Source organism: Gallus gallus, chromosome Z (assembly GCF_016699485.2).
Source record: "Gallus gallus isolate bGalGal1 chromosome Z, bGalGal1.mat.broiler.GRCg7b, whole genome shotgun sequence".
Lineage (NCBI taxonomy): Eukaryota > Metazoa > Chordata > Aves > Galliformes > Phasianidae > Gallus > Gallus gallus.
In genome coordinates, this window is record NC_052572.1 from 32,896,689 (window position 1) to 32,910,753 (window position 14,065).

Consider the following 14,065-nt stretch of genomic DNA (forward strand, 5'->3'; position numbering starts at 1 on the left):
ATTTCAGACTAATCTTCTGGAGTAGAAAAGAAAACAGGCACATCCTGAACCTCAGCCTCTTAAACATGTTAAAAACTTAGCCCTGTGAGTTACCATGAATTCACTGCTATTTGATTCAGCTACTAAGAAGCACACATTGGTTTGTTTTATTATTTAGTGCAAATTTCATATTATTCACTGCAACATGACTAACTTTGAGATGAGGGGAGAGGAGGTTTGCAGGATGCAGGTAACTCTTAACCCCTTATGAAGTTAAACATTATGGAATTTACATTTAATTTTCTTTTCTATTTTACGGAGCATGTTGCAGCACCTAAGCTTCTGACTGCTTTTTCTTTTTTTTTTCTTTTTTTTTTTTTTAAACAAATTTCTCTGAGCATTTAAAATAATCATATAGGGACTTCTTCTCATGTACTTTGGTTTCTTTTTTGGCTTTTGGTCACTGGAGAGTTCATGTACTCTTGATAAATTGCTTTCTTACATCCAGAGCGCAAAGGCCCTTATCATTTACTTGCTGGCTTCATTCAACACATTTACTCCAAGGAATACTTTGTCAAAGAGTTCTGGTTTCCTTATACTTCATTTCTTGCAACTGATTTGTCTGATCTTTCCTATTCTAGTGGTTAAGTCAACTTTGAATAAATAGCTTTAAATATTAATTTAACTTTCAAAAAAGATAAGGAATTGGCAAGCCTAGGGACTGCAGTCCTGTGTCTCTCTACGGGACATTTATACTGCAGAATATGTGAAGGATGGAATTATGCTTCCAAAAGGACTTCTTTCCAAAGCACTTCTGCTATATGGGCTTCATGATATGGGAATGATTTATTTACCAGTTCTAATGAAGGGGATTTGATTGAAGCATAAACAGGAAAAAATACTCTCCTACATTTTCTTTTACACATTTTTTGTATGATTTCTTTTTTTTCTATTTTATTTATTATTATGTTTTTTCTATAAGATGGTTGTTTTGATACAACCATAACAGATGTGTCTTCAAACTACTGTTAGAAAAATCTAGAAAATTAATTTTGTTGCCGTATAGATCAAGATGCATGTATATAGGTGTATATGTAAAAGAGTGAGTTTGTTTTGCTTCCTTTTATCCTATACCTACAGTGAGGAAAAGCAAGTTCTTCCACCTAAAGAAGAAAAGTGGCTTGCTTAAATTTTTTAAGACAGCGATTCTAGCTTGGCCCTTGTCAGAGTGCTGGCAAGATGTCTGGATCTAAAGATTACTGACTGGATCATAAAGCTAATAGCTAGAATGAGGTCACAAAACTCTGTGGACAATTACCCGCCTCGTGTAATGAGACCACTCTGAGAATAATGGCCTAAAAAAGATCAAGATGGAACAGAAGAGAAGAAAAGAAATAATAAAAAAGGTCCTTCCAAATGACTGTATGTACTGGTTGAACAACAGACAGAAATTTTTACAAGATGTCCTGTACTACTCCATTTATCAAAAACAGCTGTTTTCAAGTAATACTATCTATAGACATCTGATTTTCAAAAGGCGTACACACAAAAAATAAGAACAAGTCATGTGTTGGATTAACATTCCAAGTGACAGTGAAATGATCTCCAGTTTTGATTTGTGGCTTTATTCTGCACATTATGTAATAAACAAATAAAAGCAGCGCATTTTATTCTTTTAAAGGACAAGTCAGGGTATGCACTGAAGTGTATAATTTACAACACAACAAAGCATATATTTTTGCATGGGTGTGTACTAGAACATTTGCAAAATAAGGGCAGACCCCACGCTATAGGCAAAAAAATAATAATAAAAGAAGAAGAAAAGTTTTATGTGAAGTGAAATGAGTTTCATTTATGGCAAAAGAAGGAAGGTCTTATGGATCACCGATTGTTGAAAACTCTTGCACCTGGCAGGCGAATGCAATTTTTCACAACAATTTTTCTTCTTCTTTTTTTTTTATTTTAAGTGATTGCTAAGGAAATATTTGAGGTTTTATTCTGCAGTACTCCCGATTTCTCCTCTAGCATAATTAGCAAAGTAATGCCACCATTTTAGGAGTATTCAAGAGGCCATTTGCTCCTTCAGATAAGAAACTAAAAAAACAAACAAACAAACAAACAACAACAACAAAAAAGAAAAAAAGAAAAAAAAAAGAAGACCTACATTTCATTGCTCTTTCTGTAAGGACAAGAGTATTAACTTTAACCTTCTTGACAAATCCGTGAATAGATAGTTGAATTCTGCTGCCCTGAATTACCCATCTAATTTCATGTACATAAGGCATTCCTCACCATTTCCTGTTCTAAATTATTGGTTTGATTCCTATATGCTAATGAACAGTGCTGTGTTTCACAGGTGAATACATTCAACATTATCCACAGCACTGTATGATTTCATAAGTGCTTAGGCGACTTCAAGATGAAACATGCTATATAAAAGAATGAGCTTTATCATACCTGAAAAATGACATAAACAGATGTGTCCTTATTAAGAAGATATCACTGCCTGAGCATCACAAACCACACATTATAAGTCCCTTCCTGGTGCAGCATGAGCTATTACTCATGTTTAGATTTTCAGCCGGCTCAAAATTTCACCCAGAAAAGTCTGAACATGTTTGTGACTTTTTCACTGCAACCTGCACAGTCTTCAGAAACTGACTACGATGGGTTCAGCGAGGTGCTTCAATTAAGGCAGCTGCCTTTCAGCAGCGCATTTTTTAGCACTAGGCTAGCAGTCTGATAGTTACTATATTAGTCTGAGCAGAAGGGTGTCCACCAACACAGGAAGAAAAGAAAAATCTTTTAATTTTGGGGGGAGCAGCCTAAAAAGCCCTTGTGTTTTACCATAGCAACTTTCAGTCAGCTGAACTGGAAATACTTGTTTCAGAAATTTTAAGTACTGAAAGAAAAGGGGGACAAAAAAAGGGTCATAAAGGACTGGATATTCAAGACTGCCTTCAACATCCAAAAATTACTAAGTGCATTCTTAGTATAGGAATTATTTCCTACCTTTTTCACCTAATTCTGAAGTATTGAAGATGCTCCATAATCCTTACATGATCTGTATTATTCACAGGTTTTAGAAGATACTTGCCCATTTAGGATTTGGTTCAGGATTTTCCTCAGCCTCTTGCCATTCCTAGGTGAAATTTTTTCTTTCTGCACTGAAGTATTAAGCTCCTACTATGATTTCATTGCTGCAGACAGCAATTTTAAGAAGCCACAGAAGACCCAGTGAGATGTTCCTTGGAGCATCTTCCTGAAGGGGAGTTCCTTCTGCACCAACACATCTACACATTATTTGCATGCGTGCACAATCTTCAGGCTTTCTATCTGTTGCCAATGTAACAGAGGTAGACCCTCCCTCTGTACCTTGGTCTTAGTGCACTACTATTGCCACCTCTATTTTTGCAAACAGTACACAGCAAAATAACCCTAAGACCTAGAAGGACTGAATATTCCTGTCTGCAAGGTTCCAATGAGCTTCGGTTTGTTACTGTTGGAGATTTCTACATGGGCACTCATGGCAGCTGAAATGAAAAGTCTCATGTTTTCTGAGTGCAAAGTCCAGGTAGCAAAAGGCTGAACTAATCCAATTGCAAATTCACCTTGCCAGTAATCCCCTTTTTCAGAAAGAAATAGTTATCATAGAACTATAGAATCATAGAATGGTTTGGGTTGTATAAAGAAACAGAGGATACTGAGAACCACACAACGCTTCACAGGAGTACTGTCTCAATTATTTCAAGCACCTGACTTAGCTACCTGACTTAGCTACCTTAAACAAAAATTTAACCTGTAATAAAACCATCTATATTTACAAATATACCATCTATATTTTACTGGAGTTTTGGGATGCTGTGCAATTTAAAGGAGATTAAGTGAAAAAAAAAATATTAAAGTAAGACTAAAGCACTCAGAGAAAATAAGGATGAAATCTTTAATTTTATCAACACTACGACCAGTTCATAGGCTCAGCTATGAAAACTGACCTAGGACCCCGTCTTTCAACTAGGTTGTCCAAATTAAAAGCCAGTTTTGTTAAGTAAAAGAAATACAAGTAGACCATGATTAATTTTGTACTTTAAAGCTCTCATACTGTTTTTCGAATAGGTAAAGCAAAAGCATGACATTTTGCCTTTACTGAGTATAAAAGAGATTTAAATATCCTACTTTTGATGCAGTTGGAGGTGTTAATGCATATACATCTTTCTATTTTTGTTAGATAAATATTTAGGTTTTCTGGGGAGGCGTGAAAAGGTGTAGTGAAAATCCTTATTCTCAGCTGATCTGCCTGGCAGTGTACCTCAGAACATCACAGAAGAGTGTCAGTATGTTACAATGTACTGGTCACTATTAATCTTACTACATTTCAGCTCCAAATTTGGCCTAAGCAATATTCTCACTCCTGATTTTGTTGCATGCTATCTAATCTACAAAGAAGGGACACAGTCTGAATGCATACACACATATAATTCTAATCTTAATAAGTAATTTTAAAAACACCATAATCTTTCCAGATTACTAGGGTTCAAGGGTCAATAGGAAGCTGAAAAAGACAGTTTCTGTAGTCTGTGTCCAAGCAACAACCAAGCATTTCCTAGACATTTTTAATCTAAATAAGTGGGCCACTTTCTACAGCAACAGAAACTGAAATTGGTACAGATTAAATATACGATACCAACATACAAACAAAATCATAGTATTATAGCAACAACATCGCATGCTGAATGCAGTAAAACAGATATACTACTATTACTGGCATTGCAGAGCACTGTAGTTTACTGCTGGTTTTGCTGGTGAACAGAGACAGCTTTACGTTTTTCAGAGTTCAAGATTTTCTTCTTTTCATGTCACAGAGAAAAAAGTAGCAAATCCTTTCAGGAAAAGATACCTATGATCGACCAAATGCTGGAGGGACACGACTGCAATCATTAGAGGTGGTCTAAGTTAGCCTCTCTTAGGATGCGGATTTAATACCACCAGCCACATGGTGTATTGCAGTATATTTTATAGGTTAAAATAATAATAATAAATAATAATAATAATAATAATAAAAGTTCCTCAGAAATGTGCTTAGAAGACGACCAAAGTCAAAAAAACTTCCCAGTGCCCACTGAATGGCTGAAAGATTTTTATTGCATAGGAAATTATCCCATTCATCCCTTCATCCCCTGGCACAAGCACAGGGAGGGGGTACAGTAACACTTATAAGGGTGGATGAACATCCTGCTCTGTCTGGGTGTAAGCACCAGCTACAACACGGCATCCTTTGGTGATTCCATTTTACCCTGCCTTCATTCCTTTCACAGTTTTATCAACGCTGAAGATGAAAATTCACTAAGTTTCAAGAGATGACGGAACGTGAGGAAATAACACATATTCTGATTCACAGGCAAAAACATTTCCTTCTACCTTTTACTCTATTTAAAAGCTAATAATGGAAACCATTTGCTAAATGCATTTAGGCTCTGACAGAGGAACACATATGTGATCTCCTAATTTACAGCTTGCATGTACAGATGTTCACACTTAATAAAAGGGCACTTAATTGCATTTTAAAATTAAACATGTGTTGATAATAGGTATTTCAAACCCAAACAACACAGCAACTGAACTGATAAATGTCTTCATGCCTCACCACGTCTCATGCTCTAACATTTTTATAACAGATCAAAAAAACAAAAACCCAGCACTTCAGTTGCATGTACACAAAATAAATGTTATTAAAAAAGGTTTGAATGAAATCTTTCATTAATTTTTCTACCTATGATCTGATTCCAAGTTGAAACACTTAGATTGCTACTAGGTTTATGTAGCCAAAAGCAGAACCACAGTTTGTTCACAGACATTGCTTGCCGTTTGCAATTTTTTTTATCCCTTTGCAAAACTTTGAACCCCATCCAGCTTTGACATGCTGCCTCTTCAGTTAATAACTATCAAGTTTCCCCTTGTCTCCTGTCTACTTTTCTTCGAGGCAATTGCGCACTCAGCACCCCGAGATAATAACACACATCTATAAGATAAAAGCAATGGCATTAATGTAATTGTCTGCCTTTCTCTCTTTAGCCTAATCTTTTTTTCCCTTCAGTTTTGACTGCCTCTGTGACACCTGTTTTTGTCTCCTCTGATCCTACGACAGGTTTTCCGCTGACAAGGTTTTTGCCTGACAGAGATTCTGCCAGACAAGAACATAATAAAATATGAAGAACTGCTTGTCAGAGTTCCTGCCAATGCTCACATGAAATAGGAGGAAAAAAAAATCCTGATTTTTTTTTCTTTCTTTTTTTTTTTTTTTTAAAGGGGCCCTGTTCTGGTTGCTTTTGGCCTGTAGGGAAAACAGCCTCCCTGGTCAACTCCTGCAAGCCAAACAGGTGTTTTCCTTTATTTTTTCTTCCTATATAAAAACAAAAACAACAAAAACAACAAAAAAAGAATCTAAAAAAGAAAAAAAAACCACTAAATTTTTCACAATTGTCCATGACTACAGGGGGAATAAAAAAAATAACCCACAACCATTCCTCCTAATTTCTTCCTGCAAAATGAAAGTTAGAACTAACTCTTTGTCTAAAAACTCAGAATTGACCCTCAAATAAATAAGGTAGCAGTCTCCTCCTTGTTGATAATGAATGTGTACTAATGTGTTCAAAGAAACAAGCAATAAGAATTTTCCTTCTGAGTTCCCAGAAAAAAAAAAAACAAAAAAAAAACATTTGGGCTACTAGACACCATCTGATAGGTCACGCTGCATAAAAGAAGGCAACTGACTATGGGGACCATGATTAGCAAGATGAGACACAGCCTGTTCTGTTCTTCTTCAGGACTTGCGCCTGCAGTCCTCTCTGTAAGAGTGCGCGTTTCTGCATGTGTGAAGGAGGACCTCAGAACCAATGATTACCCCGACACAGAGGAATTACTGGAGGGTCCCAGCATACAGCTGCTCTTTTGTGTGTCAGTATCATCTGTTGTCTCTGCTAGAGACAGTAGCTCAAACCTTCACTGTGCTGGCCATACTCTCCAGACATCACCCTGCAACTGCACTCCATGGGTCCAAAACCCCTCCTTACACACTGGCTGTGACATTCACTCCTTAACTAAGCTACACCTTAGGAGTGTCTTCTGGATGACCCTCACTTTCTGGACTCCAACGCTGCCTCTGATTTGTTCATGACTGGAGCCTCTGGATGGATCCTTGAGCTGACTTGTTCCCTCAACCATGTCTCAGGCTTGGATATACTCTACTACTAGCACCTGGCTTTACACACTGTGATCAAATTCTGGGCCCTGGGTCCACTGGTACAGACACGACCATTGTTGCAGTTTTCTGGGCTCCTAGTTCAGATCCCCCTGCTGGACAGCACAACTCTTGATGCTCCTTGACACATGGACTGGCAGTGTACTACTCTTACCTTGGCTAGCCTTTACATTTGATCTTTCCTGTTGCTTAGTCTTTAAGCTCCATTGTCTCCTTCCTATCAGCTATGAACATCTTCATAAGGATCTCCGCTTAATAATGATGAAACTGGGGCCAACATGTATTTTAACTGGACTAACACCATCTGGTTGACACACTGTATACAGTGTGACAGCAGCATGTTTGGCATCCTGGATTGATGGTCTGGAATTGGAGGATTTCCATCTTAATACAAATGCACCCCAACTTACAGTGTCTGATTCATAGGCTTGTAGAAAAGTATGTGTTGGAAGGGATTTATGGAGATTGCCTGCTGCAGCTTCCTATTGAAAGGAAAATCTTAAATGAGCTTATCTAGGGCTCTGCCAGCTTGAATGACCTATATGTACAATGAGAGATATTCTACCACTTCTCCAGGCTGAAGATATTCACATCCTTGGAATACAGGTTCATACAGCTAGTTCTACCACTGATAACATCAATCTTTCCCACCACCACAGCCGCTCAATGAAATAAGACATTTGTGATGAATGGCAATAAAATCCAAGTACTGCAGCCGTTTCACAAAGCTCCTGCTAAATACAGTTCAGAAAATTTGATTGTAACAATTAGACCATAATTAGAGAGGTCTTTGGAACTCATATTGTACATTTCTTGTATAATCTTTTCTAAAACCAAGAAGGAGATGGGATAGTAAAGTAACACCAATGTCCACCAAGTTAATCTGGGGCATGTTTCCTCATAAGGGTGCTACAGTCAAATTTCTTCCTAGGAAGTTAAAAAAAAAAAAAAAGAAAAGTTTATTTCCACTGAGTTTCACAGTTGCACAACAAAAATCTGAGGTAAAGTTACCAATGGAATTATCATTAGTTAGTAGCATCTGAAAGCAGTATGAATTTTTTATTCTTGCAGTCAGATCCCATTTTAACCTTGTGGAGCTATGTGAAAAGGAATAGTAGGGCTTGTTTCATTTAGAACTCTTTCAATTTGTGTTCTGCTTAACCTAGTGAACTCTAGTTAATTAAGATGTTCCTATAAACAATTAAGCTTCTTGTAGGATCGTTAAGAAGATATAAAAATTTATGATGTAATAAAGTGTAATAAAATGATATATTGGTTAGCACATCACTGCAGTTCATGTGCAGTAGCATAGGTGTTAAAAGAGGAAAGTATGCAGGTACCATCTCCTAAATATGCTGGAAATTTGTGGATGCATGTCATAGAAACAATGTCACCATTGGTGCCCCAGAAATCTGCTGGTGATTCGTACCCTCGGGTCGCACAGGATTTATGCTGCTCGTATGAGAATCAAGTAGTCAGCTCCAGACACTTTTTGCTTCCTATACTGATGCTATGCCATGTAGTGAACTTCCCATCATGACATTTAATGGGGCAAGATCAGGTCTTTCACTGACTGTTTTTCCAAGAAGCTGTCTCTGCTATTTATGGAAAGAGGGATTTCAAGCGCTGATAAAAATCATTGTTTCTTTTGCCTTTGCTCTATTTTGCATATAACAAGTCTATTTTTTTACTTAACGGATTCTCTCCTTAGGAAGAGAGGATGAGATATCTAAGACATTTCCTAGCATTTCATCTCATGCTATTTGGTTCAAAAAAAGAGATGAAGCCTTCTCTGTAAAGTCACTTCAGATAATCACAGGCACTGAATGATAGTATCTTGCTCTTCTGTGACACCCTCAGTCTAAAGTTCTTTGGACATTTTAAAGCTAGTCTAGGTAGATTATGGCTATAAGAGTGGCCTTGTAGGTACTTCAGAGACAGGAAAATTGAGGTGCTGGGAAGCAAGTGAAGCAGAGTTGCAAAAAATAAGTCAACAGTGGAGATAGATAAAGAAGACTTAGATAATAAAGATTATGTTCTCAGTTTATGTTACCATAAACAGAATTGGAAAGGGCAGAGAAAATTTATATCTGTAATGATCAGATTTCTGATTTCATTCTCAAAACACCGTTCTCTTCTGGAAGGAAGTTATTCTTGCCCAAAACTTTGTGTCTATCTGAATTACTTAGCATACGCATGAAATAAAAATTATCCCCCACAAAAGAGAGAACAAAAGCAGAAATACTGACAATTCTTTTTTAACTATTACAGAGTGTTGTTTTTTTTTTTTAATAGTCACTTTTCTGTAAAGTATACCAGCAGCAAGGTGGCAAGCACAGGTATGCAGAGCAAGACGGCAGGATGTCCTCCAGACATATGGTTGGGATTCCCAGCTATAGATTTCAGCCTTTGTATAAGAAGTCTTTCTACAGGTATATATGTATTTCTACAGGTATATATGTATTGTGTGTAGACATGCAGACATGAAACACAGCGTAGTGGTATTCCAAAATGGGGCTGAGAAAAGTTACCTTCAAACCTGTTACCAGCACCAAGCAATCTGACTGTTGCAGTGTTGGTTGAAAATAAGAGTTCCCAATGCACATCTGATGGCTTCCATCCCAGTTCCAAAAGACTACAAATATCACTAGTGACTTAACAGATTTCCATAAAATAAAATGTTCACAATGAGAAAGGACTTCACTTTGGATGTGAATATGGTACAATCTAGCAAGAAAGAACACTGTGCTTCAGAATGGGTTGATTCTGCTTAGGGCCTACCAAGCTCTCAGGCAGTCCATAGTTGATTGCCTAATGTCTGTCTGGCGTCACCTGACTTTGTCCAGGGGATATTAGCATTTTCAAACCCAGGACCATATGCTAGAAGATTAATGGGAGGAAGATCTAACCTCTTCCTGACTGATTAAAGAATCAAGATTTCCTGGGGGTGGCAGGGAAGAAGAGAAAAGATTTTAATCTGAATGGTTTCTGAAAGAAATCCAAGGAGATGTATGTCTACATATGTGTTTTAGGGACTGTGGTTTTTGCCCAAGGAAAGCCCTTCTCAGCACCTGAGGATGCTGAATTTGCACAAGGAATAAGCCATTGACAATAAAGATATGTAAGCATGTTGAAATAATGCATTTTTTCTCTGATGCTCTAATGCCTGTGTATATTCTTTTGTTTTTATCTAAGCTTGACTTGCATTAAGAGTCATCTCAGTGTAACCCAAGGAAAACTCTACACTACATCATTCTTACCAATGTAGCAGATTTTAAAACCAGATTTGTGGGTCCCACTGTCCCCAAGATAATAGAGGGCATCTTCTCTGAGCCTCACTGCCCACTTTGGGAATTGCTGCTGAAAGGAAGGAAAAGGGAAGGCACGTGCTGCAGGAGGGACTCAGAGAAATTGTTTACCAGTAATGAATTAGGTAAGGTTCCTGGAAGAAACTGAGTAATGAAATACACATCTCACTCTTCAGGGTCAAGAGGAAGTTAATACAGATGGGTCAAAATGATTTTCTCAGTAAAGTACAAGAAAAGCCAGACAAGACCTAAAATTCGCTTATAAAGCCATGAAGAGCTAGCCTATCTTATCAATGAATTGAGATTAATTTCCTTGCCAAAAATGTCAATGTGACTCCCTCCAAAATTGAAACTCTATGTTCTCAGGCCATATTAAAGCATTTTATAGAATTAACTAAGCTGAAAACAAGGCAAAAAGTATGCTTGGTCACAGCTAAGGCTGTGACTCTTTCTAAAATATTATATGGAACAATACAAAAATAACCCATCTATTTTAACCATTACATAATAATAGTAGGATTATATTTAGTTTTTTTGGTGTTGATTGTCTATTCTTTCTCCAGTTTTTAAGAAAAGAGTAACATGGCCCTTCTGCCAGGTTTTAGACACCGTAAGATGCATGACATGTTCTGGTTTTGCTTTTTTGTTTTGTTTTGTTAGAAGTGACCTCTGACTTTGCAAACCTGGATTTCTTTCACTTAACAACTTTGGACAGTGACAACAACAGGAACCCTGCTGGTTTTTATTTCAACACAGTTCTCCTCTTCCTTTCTCTCTCACTCCCATGTAGCGCACATTTTAAATCTAAACTGCTTTCCCAGTTCTAGCCTTACTCTGAGTAAGAGATGCAATTTCTAACATTTCCACAGGATTTCTCTTTCTCTTTTCTTTATTTACCTGCTTCTGCCTTCCTTTCCTTTTCTTTCACTTCAACTTTCCATTACCTGACAACTTTACAAATAAGTATGTAGAATTCAAGACTCTGCCATTAAGAAAGAAGCAGTCACGGTCACATCATACATTTGGGCTTACAACAGCACAGTCTCCATTTTCTGTTGGAGACCATTGTTTTGGCTGTTAGTCTAATTTACAGCAAGTTAGCACATGCATTATACTGCTACACATGCATATATGCAATATATATATTTCCAGCTGGTAGCTGGAAAGTTCTTTCACAAGATGAAAGTTGTTGAGACCTTGACCATGAGCATTCACCAGAATGTGTAAGATTTTAAGATGGAAAAGGCTAATGGATTTGCCTGTGCACTGAAATCGACTAGTCAATGCACATTTATTGAAACATAAAGGAACTCGATCTTGAAGTTACTCAGAAAAAGGCCTGGGGAAGTCTCTGGCTGGAGATGGGGGCATATGTAGTTTATACCGTGAGGTACACCTCACCGAGGTACTATGGGCTGATAGGCATGGTACAGAGGAAAAGACAGCAAAGATCAAGAGAGAATTAAGAACCAGATTGCTCTGAGAGAAGTAAGAAGAAGGAAGACAACAAAAATGTTCACAGGATACTTCACTGCCCGAAGTAGACAGGATGTTGTGAAATTCAGGTAGTCTGAGAATGCATACGGCAATAAAGACATTGAAAATTATTCTGCTGATGTCTGAGTGAGTTTTGTCAGTGATTAATCTGAGGGTAGGACAGAGAACTAGAATTTCACATTTTCTGACTCTCTTTCAAACAGTATGACACTGATTTCAGACAGGTTTAGTTAAATTATTATATTCTGTATTTTTGAAATCTCTGCAAAGCCTGTGATACAGAAACTAAAAGAACTAGAACAGATGTCATAATAGTTTTAGTGCACTATGATGCATTCCATCTCAACACCCTTTAATGGAGCAAAATGGTTACAAAGAGTAGACAGTTTCCTATTGATACTGCATTGGGTCTTTTGATCAGCTGTACCAGGTATAATAAGAGTGTTTCTGTTAGTAGTGCAATCATTGCTATTCTGACATCAATGACACACAAAACAAAACAGAAAGCTAATGATGTCAACATCTTTATACTGCAGATTTGCTTATTTTCTTTTCTAGTAGGCGAAGATACATTTAGTATGGAAAGTGGGTGGCAAGATTTGTTTTTTTTCATTGTTTCCAATATAATTTAAGTAAGTAGGCTTTTTTTTGTGCAAAAACTAGTGAAGTGCCTTTACTACATTCATACAGAATAGCATACTACTTGTAAAACAACAAAAATATTGGGAGACAAAAACTATTCGAACAATCAAGAAAGCGTTGCCTATTATTTTTTTAGTCATCTTATTCCTACACTATTTAAAGGTCACAAAATAGCAATTGCTTGTGCTAAAATCAATTGTATGAAAATAGAATTACTATTAACATTCTAATAAGATTTTATTTTTCACCATGTGGACTATACCAAGCATATTAACCACTTAAAAAATTGAAGGAAAATAAGCATAAAATCATCTGTTTGCCTGCTTGAGGTCTAGAAAATGGTTTATCCAATTTAAACCATTCAGCTTTCCTTTTGGAAAATTAATCTCCATTCAAGCTGACCATATGAAAGCAAGACTTCAGCTGGAAAAAAAAAAATAGAACAATTTATTTATCTGAATCCCTTAAAACATCCAGAGATTCACACTAGAAATAACCTATTCCCAATTATTCACAGCAGTTCTTGAGAATGCTGTGATACTCTGCAGTTTTTGGTGTTAGCCTTAAAGACACTGGCAGTAGGATTAACACTATAGCAGAAGGGTGCGTGGTCAAAACTTTATAAGCTGAACTACTGCCAACAGAATCATTTATCTTGCCACAAAAGAACTCCTCTGATGAATCTGTTCGTATACTGACATCCCACTCTGACACCTGCAAACAGAAAAAACTGAACTTGCAGGGAACCTTTCCTTTCAAGAAGTGTGCAGCTCATCTCGGGTGAGTGAAGAAAAACATAAGAAAGACAACAGAAACAGGAGAAAATATATATAAAAATAACACAGGCCAGCAGCTGCTGGGTGCAATAATACTGCGGGGGCTTTATGCCCTTTCCTGCTCACTCCAAGAATTTCAACATTTTAAATGGCAGTTATTAATATGCATTAATTCTGCACAGATGTGTCAAGTAGAGCATGAGAAGATTGCAGTTCTAAGCTATTTTTGATCTGTTTGGGTAATTATGATTCTAGGTTATCAGAACTGAATAAGCACAGTACTTCCTGTTGGAAACACCTATTCTTTGATAATTACATTCAGAGAAGCACTACATCATGTGTCAAGGATCTGAGTTGAAATTCATTAATAAAAATCAGAAGGAAACCCTTTAATTAAAGTAGTAGGAAATTCTATTTGCATTCAAGGAACACCTTCTGAAAGCGCAGTGTTAATGGTTTAAAGAAAATCACTTCTGAGCAGCAGCCTGATTCAGTCGTTTTAAAACCCAGGATATACAGTGCACTGAATTGTTCAGATTACTGAATGTTGTACTCAGCATTCCGGAAAACAGTTAAGATCAAAAACTGAAGTGGATACATCACAG

At 37.0% G+C, this 14,065-nt stretch overlaps 1 protein-coding gene across 13 annotated transcripts in view; it reads right to left on the minus strand.

The window, feature by feature from the left end:
* The window catches only part of BNC2 (basonuclin 2), a 372,426-nt gene that overhangs the window by 131,435 nt on the left and 226,926 nt on the right, over positions 1-14,065 (minus strand). The window lies entirely within an intron of this gene.